Source organism: Diplotaxodon limnothrissa, linkage group LG2 (assembly GCF_057381915.1).
Source record: "Diplotaxodon limnothrissa isolate DT_005_m linkage group LG2, D_limnothrissa_male_GT1.1, whole genome shotgun sequence".
Lineage (NCBI taxonomy): Eukaryota > Metazoa > Chordata > Actinopteri > Cichliformes > Cichlidae > Diplotaxodon > Diplotaxodon limnothrissa.
In genome coordinates this window covers 31055514-31079289 of record NC_140597.1, presented here as the reverse complement: position 1 = coordinate 31079289, position 23776 = coordinate 31055514, and the positions used below count along the sequence as shown (strand labels likewise).

General features: G+C 38.5%; 1 pseudogene across 1 annotated transcript; it reads left to right on the top strand.

The window, feature by feature from the left end:
- Positions 1-1465: 1465 nt before the first annotated feature.
- Positions 1466-22191, top strand: LOC146638722 (hemicentin-1-like; annotated as a pseudogene). The gene is made up of 11 exons (XR_014906544.1): positions 1466-1617; positions 2010-2330; positions 2643-2963; positions 3493-3813; positions 4006-4262; positions 8840-8843; positions 14028-14342; positions 14495-14752; positions 21176-21328; positions 21397-21510; positions 21928-22191. The product of XR_014906544.1 is annotated as a hemicentin-1-like (transcript).
- Positions 22192-23776: the final 1585 nt, after the last annotated feature.

Genomic DNA, 23776 nt, shown 5'->3' with positions numbered 1-23776 from the left:
GCTGACTTCAACTGAGAAAATTGTCAGGCGGTGGAAGGAATACTTCGAGGACCTCCTTAATGCCACTGACACGTCTTCCGAGGAGGAAGCAGAGTCTGGGGATGAGGGGAATGACCCGCCAATTTCCGGAGGCGAGGTCACTGAGGCAGTTAAACAACTCCTTGGTGGCAGAGCCCCTGGTGTTGATGAGGTCCGCCCCGAGTTCCTGAAGGCTCTGGACATTGTAGGGCTGTCCTGGTTGACATACCTCTACAATGTTGCGTGGAGATCAGGGGCAGTACCCCTGGACTGGCAGGGGTACTGCCCCACCTTCTTAAAGATGGTGGTCCCCATCTTTAAGAAGGGGGACCGGAGGGTGTGTTCCAACTACAAGGGGATCATACTCCTCAGCCTCCCTGGGAAAGTCTATGCCAGGGTGCTGGAAAGGAGAGTTCGTCCGCTAGTCGAACCTCGGATACAGGAGGAACAACGCGGTTTTCGTCCTGGTCGCGGAACACTGGACCAGCTCTTTATCCTCTCAAGGATACTTGAGGGTGCATGGGAGTTTGCCCAACCAGTCTACATGTGTTTTGTGGACTTGGAGAAGGCATTCGACCGTGTCCCTCGGGGTGTCCTGTGGGAGGTGCTGCGGGAGTATGGGGTGTCTGGCCCGTTGCTACGGGCCATTCGATCCCTATACAACCGTTGCAAGAGCTTGGTTCACGTTGCCGGCAATAAGTCGGACTCGTTCCCGGTGGGTGATGGGCTCTGCCAGGGCTGCCCTTTGTCACCGATTCTGTTCATAATTTTTATCGACAGGATTTCTAGGCGCAGCCAAGTGGCGGAGGGTTTTCACTTCGGTGGCCTCAGAATCTCATCTCTGCTTTTCGCAGATGATGTGGTTCTGTTGGCTTCATCGGGTGAGGGCCTCCAGCTCGCAGTGGAACAGTTCGCAGCCGAGTGTGAAGCAGCGGGAATGAGGATCAGCACCTCTAAATCTGAGGCCATGGTTCTCAGCCGGAAAAGGGTGGAGTGCCCACTCCAGGTCAGGGATGAGTTCCTGCCCCAAGTGGAGGAGTTCAGTGTTTAAACCTTGAGTGATGCCCTATCAATTAGTGAATATTGTGTACAATACTGTGCATGGATAGTTAATGTCCAACATGCTATCTGACAAGACCTGTTTGGAATACATAAATGATGTGGATGAGTGAGTGACTACTTTCGGTAATATACACAATGTTGCAGAAAATAAACATTATCTCAAACATTTTTAGGCAGAAAAAAATTATACTTAAAAAAATTGAAAATGGTCAGACCTGAATACCATGAAAGGGTTCATTTCACTGCTCACACATGTATTCAATTTATATTCGACCACTAGATGTTGCTTTTGAAGACCCTTTTTTTTTTTGACAGTTTTTTTTCTTTTCTTGATAGCAAAATGGGGATCAAATATGATGTCACTTCCTTTCATCCTCTCAGCGTGTGAAAAGTGAAGTACCAGCTGACAGCAGCGTGTAGCACACACACTTCTGTTATTGAAGGAAAAGTTGCTGACTGGATCATAAGGGGCTGTACAGTGAGCAGACATGGAAGCTGTCATTGGACTGTTGTTTATGTTACTCGGTGTCTCTTATGGTGAGCTACTAAACTTTTTGTTCTTCTTCATTAATGCTTAATTTTATAATAAAAAAAGAGGTTTTGCTGCCACGTGATCTGGCACCATCAATAAAATTAAGCTGAATTCACCAAAAGATTTGTTGAACTGCAGTTTATGAGTTTTATTTTAACACTTTAAATGATTTTTACTTCCTTTACTTATATTTCCTTAAAGATTAACGACACATTCTGAGATCATTTTAATGTGAAAATGCGTAAATATAGCTATGACATATAAACTCATTAAATAACATGTAACCTTATTTTCAGAGTCCTTCGGGGTTTACATTTTGACTAAATTAAATTCAGACACTGATTTTATCATCTGGGTTTGATTTTGACTTTGTTCATTTGTTCACTTTTTTTTGCAGGTGTGATCACTCATTGTGATGGCAGACAGGATGGAGCTCAGTGTTATGTAACTTTGGGAGGAACTGTGGACATCCAGTTGATCAATAGCACCTCTGAAATACCTAGATACCAGTTGTTAAAGGATTCATTAAAAATACTAGCAGGGAGAAATAATACAGTTATGTCTAATGCCATAGAGCATAGGTCTCTCATTTTTCCTAGTAATGGAACATTTAGGATCAATGACCTGAGTAGGAATGACATTGGTAAATATACCCTTTTAACCTTTGATTCAGATGGAAGAAAATCAGGCGAGCGGACTCTATATTTGTTTACTCAAGGTAATCTTTTCTTGGTTAATAAAGCTGCTACTTTATATAAATATAAGATTTTTTGGTAATCTTTATATCTATATATATATATATATATATATATATATATATATAGCATTTTCTGCTTTCTCTGTTCTTTTTTAGAGACTATCAAAATGAATTTGAACAAAACAATAGCAAATACATTTTTATCTTACTTTATATTTAATTTTTTTTTAACTATTTAACTAATATGGAGCTGAAAAATACAGCTATGAGAGGTGAACTTGTTAAATAATAAGTAAAAGAATAAATTGTTTACTTTTTTGTTTTCCTTTACAGGTGTGGAAACTTACTGTGATGGCAGACAGGATGGAGCTCAGTGTTATGGAGCTTTGGGAGGAACTGTGAACATCCAGCTGATGGACAGCACCTCAGAAATACCTAGATACCAGTTGTTAAAGGATTCATTAAAAATACTAGATGTGAGAGGGGATAAGGTTATTTCTAATACCATTGCACATAGATATCTCATTTTTCCCAGCAATGGGACATTTAGGATCAATGGCCTGAGCAGGACTGACATTGGTAAATATACCCTTGAAACCTTTGATTCAGATGGCAGGACATCAGATGTTTGGACTCTACATTTGTTTATTCAAGGTAACATTTTCCCTGTTGGGAAGTGATGCTGCTACTTTACATACATTTGATAAGATTTGCAGCATTTTTGCACAACTATCCCCTGTTTCAGGAGTACTCAAACCTTTTCTTTGTGGGTTAAAATTTCCTCCATTTTCACTTCCTGCATTCATTTTCAATGAATAACTGCCACATGAGAACAGCTTCCGAAAGTCAGTTTTTTAGACCCTAAGAACAGCAAAAAAATTGAGGTTTTGCATAACAGTTAGATACATATTCTGTTTTTGATTGCCAGCAGGCCTGAGTAAACAACAAACTACTACTAAAACAAAATGACAGTAGCCACAAAACCACTATTTCTGCTGATGGAATTCAGTCATTAATTTGTGCCCACCTGTGGGAACCATATGAAAATAATCATAAATAATCATGAAGCTTACAAATTTCTGTTCATTGTAAACATTTGCATATGCTACTGCAGTCTTTCTGGTAGTAACTTAACACTCAAAAGTTTGACAGTTTTGCTTTTTGTCTAATTTTTTATTTGCAGGTGTGGAAACTTACTGTGATGGCAGACAGGATGGAGCTCAGTGTTATGGAGCTTTGGGAGGAACCGTGGACATCCAGCTAGTGAACAGCACATCTGAAATACCTAGATACTACTTGTTAAAGGATTCATTAAAGATACTAGATGTGAGAGGGAATAAGGCTATTTATAATACCATAGCACACAAATCTCTAATCTTACCCAGTAATGGAACATTTAGAATCAGTGATCTAAGCAGGACAGACAGTGGTAATTATAGCCTTATAACCTTTGATTCAGATGGCAGATCATCAGGCCAGCAGACTTTACAGTTGCTTATTCAAGGTAATTCCTTTTCTTCTCAATAAAGCTATTAATAGATATAAATTTAACAATGTTTTGCTGATCTATACAATAAATATAAAAAATGTTCAGATGCATGTATTTTATGCTTTCCCTGTTCTTCATTTGAGACTGTAAAGAATTTTCACAATTCTAGTTTTTAAATCTAAACTCATCTGTGTGTGTTTCTCTCAGCTCCTGTGTCCTCTGTCCTGCTGGTCTCTCAGTGTCTGTCCCAGGGACAGATGAGGGTGTCCTGTTCCTCTGAGGGAGGGGATAGTCCTCAGTACAGCTGGACTCTGGATGGACGCACACTGACAGATACTGAGCTCCTTCCTGGAAACAATGAGACTAACATCATCACTTTGAAACATCACATCTCGGGACATCTGGTCTGCTCAGTCAAGAACAATGTTAATAGTGTCTCCAAAGAACAGGAGATATCTACCTGTGTTGAGTGAGAACATTGTAAGCAGTATCTAATAATGAATCAGCAATTCAGTCACTGTAGTTTCACAGCAATCCAGGTCATGGTAGTCTTGAGAGCTAGAGATACTTGTACTTCACTCTGCCACACAAGGTGCCCAAGTGCTACAGCCTGTATTAACAATAAGTAAAAGGACTGTTCTGCTCCAAAACTGTTGCTAATTTTGACCTCACGTGTGAGACGACTTGTAGACATTGTGAGATATTGCTTGTGCCTTGTGCAGAGTGTCCTACCTCAGCAGAAGGTGATATTATCATTATTCATGCCAGTATTTATAACTTTACTAATTATAGAATTATCTGTTTGTGTCTCAGAAAATCACACACAAATTATCACATACATTCACTTCTATCTGCAAAAAATTCAAATTAAGGCTGGCAAGAAACAGAGACACGATGCTGTTCATTTTGTCTGTATGAATTTATTAAAGACAGTTAATTGAACTCCTGGATTACTTCAGTCTTTCTGACAGTAGATTTAGGCCAGACTTGTATACCACCAGCATTTCAACATATCTTTCACATGTAGCATTTCTCACACCTGGGACTTTATATGAGTCAATTAGCCACATAAAACATTTGGAAGCACTGCTGCTTCTTTAAAGATCAAAATACCTCTTAACTAAATTTTCTGAGCACATTCCTACTAGACCTCACATCATTGGAAGGAAATCTTTGAGTGTACTCAAACATTTTGGTTTCAGTTTGAATCAACACACTATTTTGATTCCTCCATCAGAAGATTGTGGCTGTGGATAATACATGGATGCTCAACATCCTCTGCACCACATGCAGCTAAACGCTTTCTCCGATAAATGTTTCAGCTACATTGACACCAAAATTCTTTACCATCTCATACCACACCTATATTCATTTTATAATTTTATTGTGTTGTATTAGGTTTTAATCATTTTTTTTGTATTTTCTATAGCAAGTTTAACAGGTTGTTATGTGATAACATATAGCAACAATTCTTTTTCATATGGAAATTTTTTTAAAAAGCATTTCCACATGAAACAGGAATTTGTGTTTTACTGCAGTCAGTCTGAATTACTGAACTGAGATGATGATGGTAAATCATCCTGAATGTTTCTGTGTCATTTGTGTCAAATCATTATATTCCATTTTTGTTCAGTGGAAATACCCAAAAATCTACCTGGGAACCCACTGAAGATGTGCCTTTCACTACTTAGACATACTTGCACAAACACTCACACATAAACAGAGTTAAAGAAAAAAATATTTGCTTGCTGTTTTCAGATGCAAATTGCCCTTATTTACTTTTCTGAACAGAAATTGAATGTTATGCTTGATCAGTATCTGACTTCTCGGGGAAACTGGCTCAAATTTGGATATAAAAATGTAACATCAGTTTGTTATTTGCCAAATAAGGCAAAGAAGATTTTTTTTTCCCATGTCCCAACCCATTAGTCAAGGGAATAAACAAACATGGAGACAAGTAGACAAAACACAGGGAGATCAAACAAACAGAAGACGCTGAAGATGAGACAAAGACAGACTGGACATGAGAAAGAGATCAGATATAAAAAGAAACGAACTGAAAACCTGAAACATAAGCATGCAAAACTCGAAGTCCCTTAGAAACTAAACATACGTATCTCATAGTTCCATTAATGAATAACGTCAAACAAACCTTAAATCCTGGGTCAAAGATCCAGGACCATAACAAGCATACCAGGCATTTTCCAGGTGGGCTGATGCACTTGTGGGCTGATGGGTCAATAATTTTTTCTCTGCGTTGATGTAATTATACAGGCTACAGCTGTCATTAAGGGCTGCTGTGCATTATTTTCATGAGCAAATGCAATACCCAATCAAATATCCTAATGCAACCAGTCCCTTCCATGTGCATTCATGCACTATGCTGAACACAGTTTAGTGTGGTAGGAGTAGAGAATAAAGATGGGTAAAAAAAAGCGAAAAAGTGGAGCTGAAAAGCTAAGAAAGAAAGAGAAAAAAATAGAAATAAATGCATCAAAAGGTGTCAAATTAACCAACATGCTAGCTATCGTGACTACAGCAGCTGCTGCACCATTAACAGCTGTGTCAGCAAGCCTACGCAGTCACAGGAAGCTGTTATTGCTAGCATGGACAACTACAAGTACAATGAAAGACAGTTTGGCATCTCTCCATTGGCAGTATGTAGATTTTTACATTAAAATTACTTTTATCTTTTATTTTAAAGTTACAGAGATATATACAGTTGTATAAAAGTTATATATGCTGTAAGGTGCAATATAAGCAGCAATTTAATCATATATATATATATATATATATATATATATATATATATATATATATATATATATATATAGAGAAGAGCTCGAGAGGATGTGGAGGGTGAAGGTAACGGTGGTCCCCGTGGTAATCGGAGCACTAGGTGCGGTGACTCCCAAGCTAGGCGAGTGGCTCCAGCAGATCCCGGGAATAACATCGGAGATCTCTGTCCAGAAGAGCGCAGTCCTGGGAACAGCTAAGATACTGCGCAGGACCCTCAAGCTCCCAGGCCTCTGGTAGAGGACCCGAGCTTGAAGGATAAACCGCCCGCAGGGGCGTGCTGGGTGTTTTATATATATATATATATATATATATATATATATATATATATATATATATACATTAGTGCCTCTGTGCTGTCTTTCAGTCCAGCTTGGCATGGCATGGCAGCACAAGAACAAGCTCTGAGTACATGATCCATAGAGGCTGGGGTCTATCACACCAGGCAAGACCCCAGGTGCAGGCTGTGTAAAGATGCCCCAGAGACAATCCAGCACATAACAGCAGGGTGCAAGATGCTAGCAGGCAAGGCATACATGGAACGCCATAACCAAGTGGCCGGCATAGTGTAGGCAAGGCAAGGCAAGGCAAGTTTATTTGTATAGCACAATTCAACAACAAGGTGATTCAAAGTGCTTTACAGAGACATTAGAAACAAGAACAAATAAAAAGCATGATTTAAAATTGAATAAAACAAGCAAATAAACTAACTAACTAATTAACAAACAAACAAACAACAGTATATAAAATCAAAACAGATAAAATCAGAACAGTAGATAAAATCAGTAGTTAAATGTAAGTTTTGAAATTTAAGCTTAAAGTGTGGATTTGGTGCTTTATTCAAATGCAGCTGAGAACAGGTGAGTCTTCAACCTGGATTTAAATAAACTGAGTGTTTCAGCTGATCTGAGGCTTTCTGGGAGTTTGTTCCAGATATAAGGAGCATAAAAGCTGAATGCAGCTTCTCCGTGTCTGGTTCTGACTCTGGGAACTGATAAAAGACCGGATCCAGATGACCTGAGGGATCTGGATGGTTCATACTGGGTCAGGAGGTCATTGATGTATTTTGGTCCTAAACCATTCAGAGCTTTATAGGCCAGCATCAGAACTTTAAAGTCTATCCTCTGACGGACAGGCAGCCAGTGTAAGGACCTCAGAGCTGGACTGATGTGGTCCACTTTTTTGGTCTTAGTGAGGACTCGAGCAGCAGAGTTCTGAATGAGCTGTAGTTGTCTGACTGATTTTTTAGGTAGACCTGTAAAGATGCTGTTACAGTAATCAAGCCTACTAAAGATGAATGCATGGACTAGTTTTTCCAGGTCCTGTTGAGACATCAGATCTTTTATCCTTGATATATTCTTGAGGTGATAGTAAGCTGACTTTGTTATTGTCTTAATGTGTTTTTCTAAGTTTAGGTCTGCATCCATCACTACACCCAAATTTCTCGCCTGGTTTGTGGTTTTTAGATGTATAGATTGAAGTTCTCTGGTGACCTGTAATCGTTTTTCTTTGGCGCCAAAGACTATTACCTCAGTTTTGTTTTTGTTTAGCTGGAGAAAATTGTGGCACAACCAGTCATTGATTTCCTCAATGCATTTACCAAGAGCCTGTACAGGGCCTCGGTCTCCTGGTGACATTGTGATATATATTTGTGTGTCATCTGCATAGCTGTGATAGTTTATTTTGTTGTTGTTTATAATCTGTGCCAGTGGGAGCATGTAGATGTTAAACAGAAGGGGTCCCAAGATGGAACCTTGGGGAACTCCACATGTGATACTTGTCTGCTCAGATGTGAAGTTACCTATTGATACAAAGTATTTCCTGTTTTCTACGTATGTTTTGAACCAGTTTAGTACAGTTCCTGAAAGACCTGTCCAGTTCTCCAGTCGTTTGAGTAATATGTTGTGGTCAACTGTATCAAATGCTGCACTGAGATCCAGTAAAACTAGGACTGACATTTTTCCACTGTCTGTATTCAGACATATGTCATTAAACACTTTGGTCAGAGCGGTTTCAGTGCTGTGGTTCTGTCTAAAACCTGACTGGAAGGCATCGTAGCAATTATTCTGTTTTAAGAAGTAACTGAGCTGTTGGGAAACTGCTTTTTCAATGATCTTACTTAAAAACGGGAGATTTGAGATCGGCCTGTAGTTGTTCATTTGTGTCTTGTCAAGATTGTCCTTTTTCAGTATAGGTTTGATTACAGCAGTTTTTAGTGATTCTGGAAACACACCTGATAATAAAGAAAAGTTGACGATCTGTAACAGGTCTGACTCTAAAGTCTTTGAGACCTTTTTGAAAAAACTTGTTGGCAGGACATCTAAACAGCAGGAGGAGGAGTTCAGTTGACCTAAGATGTCCTCCAGGTCTTTGCTGTTAATAGGTTGAAACTGTTTCATGGTGTTTAAACAGTTTTTTGGTGGACACAGTACATATCCTGGATCTGCTGTTGATGTACCAATTGCTTGTCTAATTTTTTGGATTTTTTCAGTGAAGAATTTGGCAAAGTCATTGCAGGCCATGGTCGAATGAAGTTCAGCTGCCACTGACACAGGAGGGTTTGTTAGCCTGTCAACTGTAGAAAATAAGACCCGAGCATTATGGCTGTTTTTAGTGATGATGTCAGAGAAGTAGGACCTCCTTGCATTCCTCAGTTGTAAATTATAATTGTGAAGTTTCTCTTTATAAATGTCATAATGAACCTGGAGGTTTGTTTTTCTCCATCTGCGCTCAGCTTTCCTACACTCTCTTTTTTCATTTTTCACCAGTGTGGAGTTTCTCCATGGAGACTTTTTCCTTCCAGAGATAACCTTCACCTTAATGGGAGCAATAGTGTCCATTACATTTAACATGTTAGCATTGAAGCTATTGACGAGCTCATTGACTGACCCTCTGGGCAGGTCAGGTGTTAATGGGAAGACCTGGTTAAAAATTGCACTACTGTGTTCAGTTATACACCGTTTTGTGATCACTGTTGTTGATATATTTGTGTGGGCTGAGATTTTACTTTCAAAGAAAACACAGTAATGATCAGACAGGCCCACATCAGACACAGTAACCTTTGAAATGCTCAGGCCTTTGGAGATCAGTAGGTCAAGAGTGTGTCCTCTATTATGTGTGGCCTCTGTTACATGCTGAGTCAGCCCAAAGTTGCCCAGAGTGTTACTCAGGTCTTTAGTCCCTTTGTCCTGAGGGTTGTCCACATGAATGTTAAAATCCCCAGCAATAATTACACAGTCAAAATCAACACAGATCACAGACAGCAGTTCACTGAGGTCATTAAAAAAGTCTGTGCAGTATTTGGGAGGCCTGTAAACATTAAGAAACACAACTTTGGATGGGGCCTTCAGCTGTAAAGCCACATATTCAAAAGACTGAAAACTTCCAGGAGATAGCTGCTTACATTGAAATGATTCATTAAATAAGACAGCAACCCCTCCTCCTCTCCTGCTCGCCCTGACCTCACTGATAAAACTGTAGTTAGGAGGGGTCGTCTCGATGAGAACAGCTCCACTGTTACTTTGGTCCAACCAAGTTTCAGTTAAAAACATAAAATCAAGGCTGTGCTCAGTGATTAAATCATTAATTAAAAATGTTTTCCCAGCTAGAGATCTAATGTTTAATAAAGCCAACTTAAGTGTTTTAGAGGTATTACTTGTCCCCTCGTGTTTGGGAGCAGTCTGTGGCACACAAGGTATGTTTACTATGTTTAAAGATCTTTTAGAGTGCAGCTCTCTGTGTTTTGACCAGGCCACATGTCTCCTGTCACCTAAAAGTACAGAAATTTTAAAACCTTCTAGTAAACAGGGTCCCAGCTTCTCCTGGGAAAAGTCATCACTGCCATAATCCTCACAGCCCGGACCCTTCACATATCACATATCAGACTGCGGAGACAGGGCATGAAGAGGAACTAAGGGGGGCGAGGCTGGGCAATGTGACTTCGATTGCTCTGTTAAGGGTGGGGGCTTAACAGAGCAATCGATGGGGGCTCGATGGCGAACCTTTGGCCGCTCTGGTGGGGGGTTTATGGGGGACAAAAAGGGATTGGGACGGGGGGTAGATCTGAGCCCAGCATTGACCCGCTCCATCATCTCCTCAGTGAATTTCAGGTGTGGGGAGGAGGGAGAAAGGGAGGGGGAGGAGGGTGATGGCCTGTCAGGGGTTTGGGGGACTGGGGAAGGTCGTGGTCCCTTGTCCTGGTCGTTGGTGTTGTTGAGAGAGTTGGAGGCAAATAGGGACCCCTCTTCTTGCCTTAGATGTCTCTCCTTTCTGAGGCTCTTCCTCAGATGCCATGGATGTCTCTCCTTTCTGAGGCTCTTCCCGGGTGGGGGCAAATGGAGCTCCTCCTCAAGGTTTCTGCTGGGCTTTGTCTGTTCTTGGAGTACTGTTTGTTCCTCTTTATGAGATAACTCCTCGTTTATCTCAGCCTTGGCACCAAGCACGGATGGATGACGTATGGAATAAAACAAGTTGGAGGTGAACAGTTTCACCCCTGACTTGTTAAAATTAAATCCATTTGCTTTGAACAGATGCCTGCGTTCCCAAAAAATATTAAAGTTGTCGATAAAATGCACTGAGTGGTCAGCACATGCTGATATATATATATATATATATATATATATGTGTGTGTGTGACTGGTCTGTTAGTTCAAAGTAGCCCTGTACTACTCGAACAGTTTCACTGCACCTCTCTCAGAGTGCTAGCTTCTATCTCTGCTCTGTGATGCAGGAAGTACCCATGCGTGGGTGTCTTTCTCACAGATGAGTTGTGCCTGGTTCCAGTTGAGCGCTCGTAAGTGGGTTACTGCCTCAGCCTGTGCTGATGTAGGCATTCATTAATTTGGAAGTGAATCATGTTTATCCTTATTTCCTTGATGGTAATTCTTCTTCTGTTAATGTTTAACCATCACTCCAGCTGTTTACTGATGTAAGTAAGAAATTAAATGTTTTTATTTTTTTAATAAAGTACAAAATATTCAACCTATTTTCAATTAAAAATTAAAAGTAATTACAAAATTGTAATGTTTGCTTTAACATGTCTGCAATTTTTAATTTAATTACATTTACAATAAAGATTCAAGGCATATTACAGATGCATACATTTAGAATACCTAAATTTGTCTTCTTTACACAAATACTGTAGGCAAGTTTGAATACTTGTGAGTCGTGCATCTACATTTTTATATTGAATTCAGCCTGCTTTGATAGATATGAGGATTCAATGTTTTAATATTTTCTGGAAAACATTACTTCATAGTTCCATTTTGTGGCAATGATTTGCAGCATTTTAACAAGCTGGTTTTTCCTTGGTTATTTACATTTTATTTGTTCTATACTGTTTATCTCCTTTCCTTTCAGAAAGAAAACTCATCCAAACATACAAACATAAAAAGGCATCCCTCCTGCACACCATGTAAAGAGTGCTCTTTACAGGGTGTGCAGTACAGCAGTACAGCTCTCCCCACAGGAAGTTCTGAACTATTTGTGAATTAACTTGTCACCGCACATGTTGCCTGTTCTTTCTCAAAAGGATATGTCAAGAATACGTGACATATACTTTTTTATACTTGCATTGATATGCTGTGAAAGTGTCACCCTACAGTGTTGTCTAGAGACTCAGTTTTGCTGATGCAATTAGAGCAGCGATAGAAAAGTAAGATATGTATGTTAAGGTATGCTGAAAAAATACTGTCAACAGTATATACGTTATACTGATTTATACCCAGCTTTGTTCATCATTGTCTACAGTAATTTTTAAAGATTAAAATCACAACGTGGCTTAATGAAGAGTATGGAGCAGTTTCTTATCATTGTGCTTGTGGCAGGGGGAATTCATGGTAAGATCATCTTCATAAAGAAGCCAAGTATTAGTATTTGTAGTGTGAATAATTTCAGCTCATGTTCATGTGAATGCATCTTTCCCAGCTCACGTTTCAGTTGATGAGACTACATGTGACCTCAGGACGAACACATGCCCATGCTCTCCTCTTCTTAAAGGAACTGTGTATATCCAAGTGATGACTGATGCTAGTGGCCGTGAAATGAAGTGTTTGAAGGTGCTTCCCATGGTGAACATAACTGTGTTCAATATAAAGAAAGAAAAAATAACAACAGACAAAGAATTGAACAACAGACTACAGTTTATAATCAAGAACGGGACACTCAAGATCACAAACCTGAGGAGGAATGATTCAGGTCAATACAGCATTGAGGTCTTTAATTCAAATGGAGTCCAAGAGAAAAACATTCATTTCACGCTGGATGTTAAAGGCAAGTTATATAACTTATTCTTTATTGTATATTTTTGAAATTATTATAAAGTTAATCAGAAATATAGCCATCTTGTTGGAGTAAAACAGAAAAACACAGTACACAACCCCTGTGCAACAAAGGGTAGAAGATGAAAACAAAACAACAACAAAAAAAACTACACAGATAGATATAAATGTTTCATGTTGCTTAATTTTTCCAAATTCTTGAAGACAACAAATGGGATATTTCTTGATTTAGAATTTGTCTCTCTATGGGCATTTCCAGTTCTTTTCACCACACATGGGCTGGGATCCATATTCATTATTTAATCTTTAACTTTAAAGTTTAAAGGGACACTGAAATTTTAAACGTTGTCACTGATTAGTGTTAGCTGCACTAAATGAGTACTTTAGGCAGTGAAGAAGAAGTATTATAGTAGAAAATTTGCCAGTAATGAAGCCAATCATTTCCATTTGTTGTCTGAATAATTTCAGCTCATGTTCTATTAAATGTGTTTTTCCAGCTCTTGTTCCAATTGATGAGACTACATGTGACCTCAGGACGAACACATGCCCATGCTCTCCTCTTCTTAAAGGAACTGTGTATATCCAAGTGATGACTGATGCTAGTGGCAGTGAACTGAAGTGTTTGAAGGTGCTTCCCAAGGGGAACATAACTGTGTTCAATATAAAGAAAGAAAAAATAACAACAGACAAGGAATTTAACAACAGACTAACATTTATAATCAAGAACGGGACACTCAAGATCACAAACCTGAGGAGGAATGATTCAGGTCAATACAGCATTGAGGTCTTTAATTCAGATGGAGTTCAAGAGAAAAACATTCATTTCACCCTGGATGTTAAAGACAATGGAAAAGTTGAAGGCAAGTTATTGTAACTTATTCTTTATTGTATATTTTTTAAGCTATTGTAAAGTTAAAGTTAATTGTTCATGATTTCTTGTTTGTTATTGTTACTATCGCCAAGCCTCTGCACTTGGGTCCTCTCGTAAATGCTTGATTGCATAGTGTACACTTTAGCAAACAGTAAACAGAAAACCGCAATTTCTGTTTTTGTTAAACATGTGCAAATGCTAAATGAAAAGAAAAACTGTAGTTCTTGTAGGTACTAAACACTCAAAATTGTGTCAATTTTGCTTCCGTTTACTTTGCATTGGCAGGTATGGGAACTTACTGTGATGGCAGCCAGGATGAAACTAAGTGCTATGGAGCTTTGGGAGGAACTGTGGACATCCATCTGGGCAGCATTTCGGAAATACTTGAATACCAATTGTTGAAGGATTCATTAAACATATTTAATGTGAAAAAGAATATGATCAGTTTTAAAACCACAGAACATAGGTATCTTTTCCTCAGTAATGGGACATTTAGGATCAATAACTTGAGCAGGAGTGACAGTGATAATTATACTCTTCAAGCCTTTGATTCAGATGGAAGAAGATCAGACGAGCGTATTTTACAGTTGTTTATTCAAGGTATTTTTTCTGTTCTGTTGGCAAACTAAATAATATATCACAAAATATCAAATACATGTATTTTGTTCTTTCCTTGTTTCTTTTTAGAGACTATAGAAAATGACAGAGATTCTGATTTAAAATCTAAACTCATCTGTGTGTGTTTCTCTCAGCTCCTGTGTCCTCTGTCCTGCTGGTCTCTGAGTGTCTGTCCCAGGGAGAGAGGAGGGTGTCCTGCTCCTCTGAGGGAGGGGACAGTCCTCAGTACAGCTGGACTCTAAATGGACGCACACTGACAGATGCTGAGCTCCTTTCTGGAAATAATGAGAGTAACATCATCACTTTGAAACAGCACGTCTCAGGACATCTGGTCTGCTCAGTCAAGAACAACGTCAGTAATGTCTCCAAAGAAGAGAGGATATCTACCTGTGGTGAGTGAGGTCTTTGTAAATAATATCTAATACTGAATCAGCAATTCAGTCAGTGTAGGTTCCCAGTCATCCAGCTCATGGTAGTAGTCTCGAGAGCTTGAGAAAAGACAGAAACTGGTCTTTTTTAGATATTTGTACTGCTACTGTAGTGTGAATATGTCTCTGCTCTGACTTGCCCTTGGGAAGTTAGTGACCAAAATGGTCAATTTGTACACCTTTCATAAATCATTTATTTATGGGCTATAAGCTTCATTTTCATTGATTGCATATTAATCAGTTGGACAATAATAATCACTGATGGCACATTAATAATTAAAACTTTAATGCAATGAATTTATTGATGTAATTGTCTTTATTTTCTCCTTGTGTTTTGCCATAAAAACACATGTTGACTTGTTTTTTTTTTAAATTTCATTTATTTTAGGAGCAGGAATTTTAACACTGATGGGTGGTGTTCTCTTAGCACTGATAATTTTCTTAGTTGTGGGTGTAGCAGTCATCTGTTCTCGGAGACAGAAACAAAAAAACAAACCTACAAAACAGGAAGGTAAAAAAAAACTTTGTTCTTTTTATAATTACATATAAAAAAAATTCTGTTTGCTGTTTTTTAAATAAACAATTTTTATTCTTTGCCAAAAGTTTGTTGATACATCAAAAAAGCCAGAAGTGAGCAAAATTAAATGTCTTTTTTTTGTGCGCATTTTGGTCAGAATCAGTTAAACGATTTCACAATTTTCAGTCTACTGAAGAAATGATGGTAAACTTCTGTTTAGAACTCAAACGATTATTTTAATGACTCACTTATGTTACTTTATTCCTCTTGCTTCTCTGCCGAGGAAGAAGATGACCAGGAAATAAAGTTTACTGATGTCAGTCTCACACAACAGCAAGGAAAGCAAGTTGTCAAAGAGGGGAGATAGAGGTGGAGACAGAGTAATCCCAAGTCACCCACGTGATTTACCCAGGGTTGTGAGCTTTATGATGTTTTGGGGTTTTACTCATTTTTCAAATTAATTTTGTTCAATGGGACTTTAGGTTCATTGTGGGTAATGGTGAGTTTGGTGTTCAAGCTCAATAATCTTCTGTTCACATTCTACCTTCTGTTTACCTTTGAATGTCATCTATAGATCTATATTTTTAGTTCATGGTTTCGTTTATAATGTTAGTTCATTTTCATTGGGAGCAACCAGGATGGACAAGAGTAGAAATTAGTATATTAGAGGCACAGCTCAGGTTGAGCAGTTTGGAGACAACATGGTTGTCATGTTGGACATGCAGAGAGCTGATATGATAGGAGAGGATACTGGGGATAGGAAGACGGACTGCTGGGATGGCCCCTAAAAGTACCAGATGGAAGAAGAGGTATTCCTGACCTGCCCAGACAGTTTATAATAAAACATCAGAGGGTAAACCTCATCTTCTGTTTCTGTCCTCTTATTTTAGTATCTCATTTTCTCCATATACTGTATTGTATATAAATGTAATCATGAACACAGGTTACAAACATTGTACAAACTGCTTTTATTAAAAAATGAATTCATTAAAATATGTGCTGCAGTCTGTGTTCATCCAGAGTTAAATGTAGTGACACAGTAGAATATAACAAAAATAAATAAAAGAATAAAAATGAGGCTTTTCATTTTAAAACCTGCATGTGTGCTTGTGGTTTGTGCAGTAGCAGTTACTATTGCTTCACTGTGCTTCCTTCTGTGCACAATGACGGTTTTACCTGACATATAACATCAACGAACAGAACTTCAGACAACACTTCAAAACTGAGCAAAACAACAAGCAATAATGTCTGTGAAGGTGTTTCAAGGTTTGATGGAATCTGTTATTTACATTTCTTAAATTAAAAACAATTGTGGCTTAATTACACACTTTTTTTGTAATTTTTGTGTACTTCAAAGTGCTTAAAAACCCCCTTTAACTTGTTAATTTAATTTAGCTGTAAATATCAAGTGTCGATGAAAAAGCATAATAAGTTGGACAATATTGCACATAATGTCATCTTTGTATATATCTATTTACTTACTGTATATAATGTTTTTCTCTATATATTTTGCACAGTCGAGGAGCGTATCAGGTCACATTTCACTTCGTGTTATACTTGTATAACTATGTACGTGAAAAATCCTGAATTTAATCTTGAATAAAATTACAAAATTGGTTTAGGAGTTTTAGAGTTTTAGTATTACTAAATTAATGACTGCAGTCTGTCTTCTCAGTCTCTGCAGTTGTATTGTAGTCACATCCTGCCTGGTCTGAGTTCACACATTCTTATTTAGAAGCTGATCACTAAAACAGGAAACATGGTCAGAGGTTTTGCCTATTTGTATCTTAGTAAAGTACAAGGTTTACTTAAAAGCTGCCTGCTCAGTCACAAGAGGCTGAATAGTGAAGAAACACAGAAACTGTGTTTGTGTAGGTGATACTATTAGTTGTCCTTTGTGGTGAACTGGGTTTAATTATTTGAAACCTGTAGCAACCGTGATATTAAAGACAGTCACTAAATAGATTGTAATGAACGTTATGTGTGAGTTCACTAGGGAAGATCTGTAGTCACTCATTTGCCTGCTTCTCTGTTCTCTACCTCACTGCCACTTTCCCACGCTGTCAGTCTCAATACCGTCATCTTTACTCTAGTCCAATCATCTTCTTACTCACCTTCTTTGGGCTAATCAGTGTCCACTGCGCTCTTTATCATTCTCCTTTCCTCATTCATGCAGTTTTTTCAGCTTTTTACATGTGGCATATCATTAATATATATTTACATGTTATATATCAGCGCAAGGTCGAAGATTTGGTTTTGGCATTGGTGGGGACAGATGATTCAGCCACCGAACCCTGCCATGTTTCTTTTTTTTTTTTTTGTCTTTGCTTCTTAATACAAAGAGGAGAAATATACTTGCCTACATATGCTATTCTACATGCTTTTAAACCATTTAAAATCACAATTCATAGTTTTATATGTGAATTATATAATGTTAAATTACTATTAAACAAATGACTAAGTATTTTAGACTTTAGTTTACCTCGGCCATATTCCATATAAATCAGGTATTCAAAAATAAAAATAGTTTCAAATACAATCATGACAATAAAAGAATATGACTTTAAGGACTTAACAACATTACTTCATATTATAGTACACCAACATCTCTTATACAAAACTACTCATATAAGATTACCACAAAGTAAAAGATCTCTCAGAAAAATTATGCAACATTTTAGGTAAACTACTGCCCCTATCAAATCTGTGAGCTGGGATTTTTTATTCTAAACATGAACTACTGTTACAGCAACAGACATGGACTACTGGTGCCCCACACAACAACTCAATGTCCACTATGTGAAGCAGCCAAACACATGCCTTCTCCTTTCGTTAGCTGAGATAAACTTCTGGCATATTTGTTTTACATCTATACTGTCCAGTCTCTCCTGGTGGACAGGTTATTCATGGTTACATACAATTTTAGACTGATGTGGGCCAAGCCTAGCACATACTTACCAACTTTGAGACCTCAGAATTAGGGAGACATTCAAAAGGGCTGTTGGGGGTTGGGGGGTGGGAGTGGTATACATATACACAAAAAACTTGAATCTTACAGTGTTTATTTATCAAATAAAATAAGTTAAATGTCACTGTTATTATTGTCTGGCCGGAAACAGGCCGGGGGTGTCCAAATTCTGAAGCTGCGTCCACCAGAGGACCCTGCCTTCGCAGTCATGGGCCGGGTCCTCCATTTTTTTCCTGAATTATGAAGAAATATGGGCCCCAGTTGGGCAGCACGTAGTGTGGGCTGCCCATAATAAGCAGAGAGGGTTCCACAGTGGGGCCAATTGTACATATAGTAGTATTTCCACACTCTAAGGCAGGGGTATTAAACTAAAATTTGAGGAGGTCCAGTTGGAGAAAATCTTCTCAAGCAGAGGTCCGGGACACGTCCTCCGTGTCAGGAGCACGTTGTTGGGCGGTGAAAGAACTGGTTAAGATCCTTGTGGATTGATCATATTGGGCTCTGAGACTGCTAATTTTCTGGGACCTGAGTTCAGACTTGGGTGGGTATGATTGTTCAAAGGCTTTGTGCTTTGCCTCATAGTGGCGTTTGACATTGCCACTTTTAATCAGTGCCATGGTTTCTGAACATATGAGACACACTGGTTTGCTGCTTGCGGCTGGAGGAATGAACATATATGCGTCGGTCCATTCAGTCTTGAAAGTTCTATTTTCTCTTTTTTGAAAGCGCCATAGTTGTTTTACCTCTTGTGACTCCACCTCACGTCTTGTCTCCCTGTATCGTTTATCGCCTCGCTTGTCATTCGCCTCTCACCGTCTCTTTCCTCTGTCTGTCTGTGTCTGCATTCAGCGTTGCGATCGCCTTGAATGCACAGATTTGATTGGCTAAGTAGTGTCACGTGGGTGGCTTAACTCGCACTCGCTTGGTTTGTATGTTCCCTGGTCTAATACAATGTAATGTTACCGCTTAAAATTGAATCGCCCCATCAAAATTAAATATAATTTAATATTTTGTTAACTATAGGTCCGGGTCCACATAGGATGGCGTCTGGGTCCGGACTCGGACCCCGGTCCGCCTGTTAGTGACCCCTGCTCTAAGGCTACGTCCACACTAGCCCCGATAAATTTGAAAATGGTGCTTTTGTCTGAAACGCCAAAATGGAGAAAGAAAAGATGTGTTTTCAAATGACAACGTATTAGTGTGGACATGGCCTAAGTGTGGGCTGCCTTACATGAGCCCCTAAGATGTGCCCCACATTTCACACTAATATACAGTACAGTACTTCTGATATTGAACATAAAATACTTTTGGTTTTAAACAAGTATTTTCAACATCATGAACAGAAAGCGAAAATATAACATGAATGCAGTCAGTTATAAATAAGTTGCGTAACCGTGTCGCCTCAGTGAAGACATAAAGTCAGACTATTTAAAAATGTGTTGATTATCAAAAAGTAATCCAGTGCAACCAATGATATGAAGCGAAAATGAAACCTTTATAAATAATTCCGAAATCTTTTCCCCCTAATTGTCTATATTTATTTGTGTTTGTGGGGCCAAAAAAAGAAACAAACAAACAAAAGAAAAGAAGTTGTTAAGTACAACATCAATGAAACCTGACACCAAAATTTTTAAGAATTCTTCTCTGAGGCTAATCGCTAACAGGGCACACTGGAGCCTGTTCAGACCAGCACACACACGCCTGTTTTTGAGTAAAAAACTTTGAAAGCTGCAGACTGTATCAACAAAGGCTGAACACTGAGCAGACATGGAAGCTGTAGCTGGACTGTTGTTGATGTTGTTCGGAGTTTCTCATGGTGAGCTACAAAACTTGCTTAATACCTAATCTTATAACAATGAGATGTTTTGCAGCCACGGAATCTAGTACAGTCCATAAAATAAGTTTGGAACAAAAAGAACAACAACAACAAAAGACAAATTTTTCCAGCTTGCTTGGCCTGCTTTTCTTTAAACATTAATGTGCCATTCTGAGATCATTGAATATGCAGTAAACACATATAAGTAAATACAACTATGACAAATTGCCTCATTAAACAACTGTTCTATTTCATACCAGACATTTTTACTTTTTTTCTTGTAGAAAAGTACAGGCTACTTAAAACATTTGATGATGGTGTGGTAAGGCAACATGCACAGCTGCAGAGTCTAAACGCTACAGCAGCTAAATACAATTCAGACATTTGTTTTGTCGTTTGGAAAATTGCAATTTTCCAGCTAGGTTTTGTAAATTTTCATCTTGATGAATATCTGCACAAGGAAACTAGAGCTGCTAACTTACCCCAAACTATGTTTCAGTCACAGACCTGTATAATACGTATCTGTTCACAAATAAAAGCTTTACATTAATGGACTTAAACTGACAATCGTCAGAAAATGTAACCACAGTCCTTCTGGCAGGGACTACAAACTAAAATCCACAAGTTCCCGTGGACAATTTTCAGATATATTTTTTTGCTTTCCCAGTTATTCATTGGAGACCAAAATCCTGTCACGGTATCAGAATTGATCTGTGTGTTTCTCTCAGCTCCTGTGTCCTCTGTCCTGCTGGTCTCTGAGTGTCTGTCCCAGGGAGAGATGAGGGCGTCCTGCTCCTCTGAGGGAGGGGACAGTCCTCAGTACAGCTGGACTCTGGATGGACGCACACTGACAGATGCTGAGCTCCTTTCTGGAAATAATGAGACTAACATCATCACTCTGAAACAGCACGTCTCAGGACATCTGGTCTGCTCAGTCAGTAATAACGTCAGTGATGTCTTCAAAGAAGAGAGGATATCTACCTCTGGTGAGTGAGGTCTTTGTAAATAATATCTGATAATCACTCAGCAATTGATATGCTCACTTTGTATATCTTTAGCAAATTACGTGGGTTTCTTTGCTCATAGGCTTTATTTTCATTAACTGCACTTCAGTCATCAGGACACAGATATCAGAGTGTGTGCATAAAACTAATAACACTGTGTGTACTGAACCAGCAAAGAGTTCTGTGGGTAAGGAAAAAGAAACTGCCATCAGAGATGAATCATGATGGATTAGTAAGTGAAAACTAAGTAGATCCAATGAAATCAGTTTTTTCATCTTTTGTTGTCTTTTATCTTTGAAACATGCAATTTGTCATTGATTGGTGGTGGACTCTCAGCTCTGGTAATTTTCATGGCTGTGGGTGCAGTTATCATCTGCTCAGAGAAAAAGAAAAACGACAAACGCTTAAAACAAAACGGTAACAAACATCTTTTTTTTCTTTCTCCCATTACTCAGGTCGCTCTTTTTTGCATTTTTTAAGAAGATAAACAGAATAATTGAGCACTTTTAAATAGTTTTTTTTTTTATTCTTGCTAAGAGTTTATTGATATCTGTTATGTGTCAGTTAAATATGCAAGTATTGTTAACCAACTACCTTTAACACAAAGTGTTTGAAAGCAATTTTGCCCAGCTTTGTAAAGCTTAAAGCTCCCAAAAGAATGTTAAAAGTCATGTTTTATTTATTTATTTATCTATGTAAAATGCAAATCATTTTGCATCTTTGTGGTAAAACGAACTTTTTCCATACAGTGACATTTTTTGACTATTAGCAAACAGTTTCATAGAACATGAAAAATTCTTTAATCATTCACTGACTCTATTTGCTGCTCTGCAGAGAATGGAGATGGCCAAGAAGTCTATGCTAATGTTGGTGTTGTGGCAGGTGAAGCAAAGGGAGAAAATAGCAGAGCTGGAGTTAATCAAGTTTTCAAAATGAACTTGCCAGACTGAAACAACAGGAGATGGTTTTGTTTATGCTAACATCCAAAATATGCACGATAATTTAAGCGGTCACTACTTTTATATAGACTGCATCACCCAAAGTCCATGGACGGAGGAGGTGATGCCAAGATGCCTAGAGGTCTTTCAGTTAATGTGATTTCCCATCGTACAAATATAAACCATCAAGGATCATGCTTATTGATTTATTAATTTATCTTATTTTCACTGTATTGTGCAAAATGGTTCTGTTGTTAGGGAACCTCTGCATTTACTGTTACACTACTACTGTGACTGTTTTCCACACTATTTTTAAATAATTACATTTAAAATCATTACACTTTGTAAAAAATTCAGTGCAGAAAAAGTTTTGGTCATTGATAAAAGATCTGAATGCCCACAGCTGACTTTTCAGTTACAGAAGAAGAGAACACGTTATATTAAAGTTTTGTAGTTGTATTTTTTCTTTGATATCTGCATAATAAATTTTACAGTCGAAACAAAAATAATTTCCTAACTTATTTAAGTACGGTTGTGGTGGGTTGTGGTAAGTGGTGTCACTGCAGGAGAGGGAGCACCTGAACAGCATCCGCAATCACCCTTCACCAGCTTAAAGTCTGTGTTATAACTGTTGTCATTGCTGTTGGTGGTGATGTGTGTGGCTGGCAGCTGTAGAGCTGCAGCCATGTGTTTGTGACAGCAACCGTGAGAGAGTAAAAGTGTCAATAAAGTATGCTGAAAAGCATGTTCATGTATGAATCATCAAATCTGCTGTGGTATGTTTACAACAGTTTAGTTCAAATTTATGTAACATTACTTCATAATGTATGTCATCTCAAGAAACATTACACAATAAAACCTGCCAGCATCATATATTTGAATCTCAGACTGTGTTGATTTTTTATCATAGAGATCACAATAACAATATTGATTATATTCTGTCATTTAGGGAAGTTACGTGATCTGCATCTTGTCAACTTAATTGTATTTTCAATTAGCTCAGAGCCAGTTTACCACAGAACCCTTTAGGTAAGAAGATCTTTGACACTGTATTACAAGCTCAGTCTCAATTCAAATATCATCAAAATACAAAAACTCAGAATAAGATTTATGCAGCTTAACTCTGCTTCTACAGTCATGTTGAAGCTGAAGATGAAAAACTAGATACAAAGAAACTGTCAGCATGGTTAGAGTGGTGTAGTCTCTCCTTTTTTCTGCTTGTCATCAGAAAACATCTGTGGCATATTTACATATAAAAATTAAACTGTTAACCTGATCTAGGGCATATAGATTTTAGGAATTAATGTGTAAATAGTGTTCTTAAAGAGAACTTTATAAAAATGTCACAAAGTAAAATGGCCTGTATTTGTATAGCGCTTTACTTGGTCCCTAAGGACCCCAAAGCGCTTTACACGTTCAGTCATCCACCCATTCACACACTGGTGATGGCAAGCTACAATGCAGCCACAGCCGCCTTGGGGCGCACCGACAGAGGAGAGGCTGCCAGACACTGGCGCCACCAGACCCTCTGACCACCACCAGTAGGCAACAGGTGAAGTGTCTTGCCCAAGGACATACGACCAAGACTGTCTGAGCCACGGCTCGAACCGGCAACCTTCCGGTTACAAGACGAACTCCCAACTCTTGAACCACGATCGCAACAAAGTAGATAACGCTTCTTTCTCTACCAAAGATGTTATGTGAAAATACAGGCTTTCATATATTTTCCTTACGTACAGCTACAC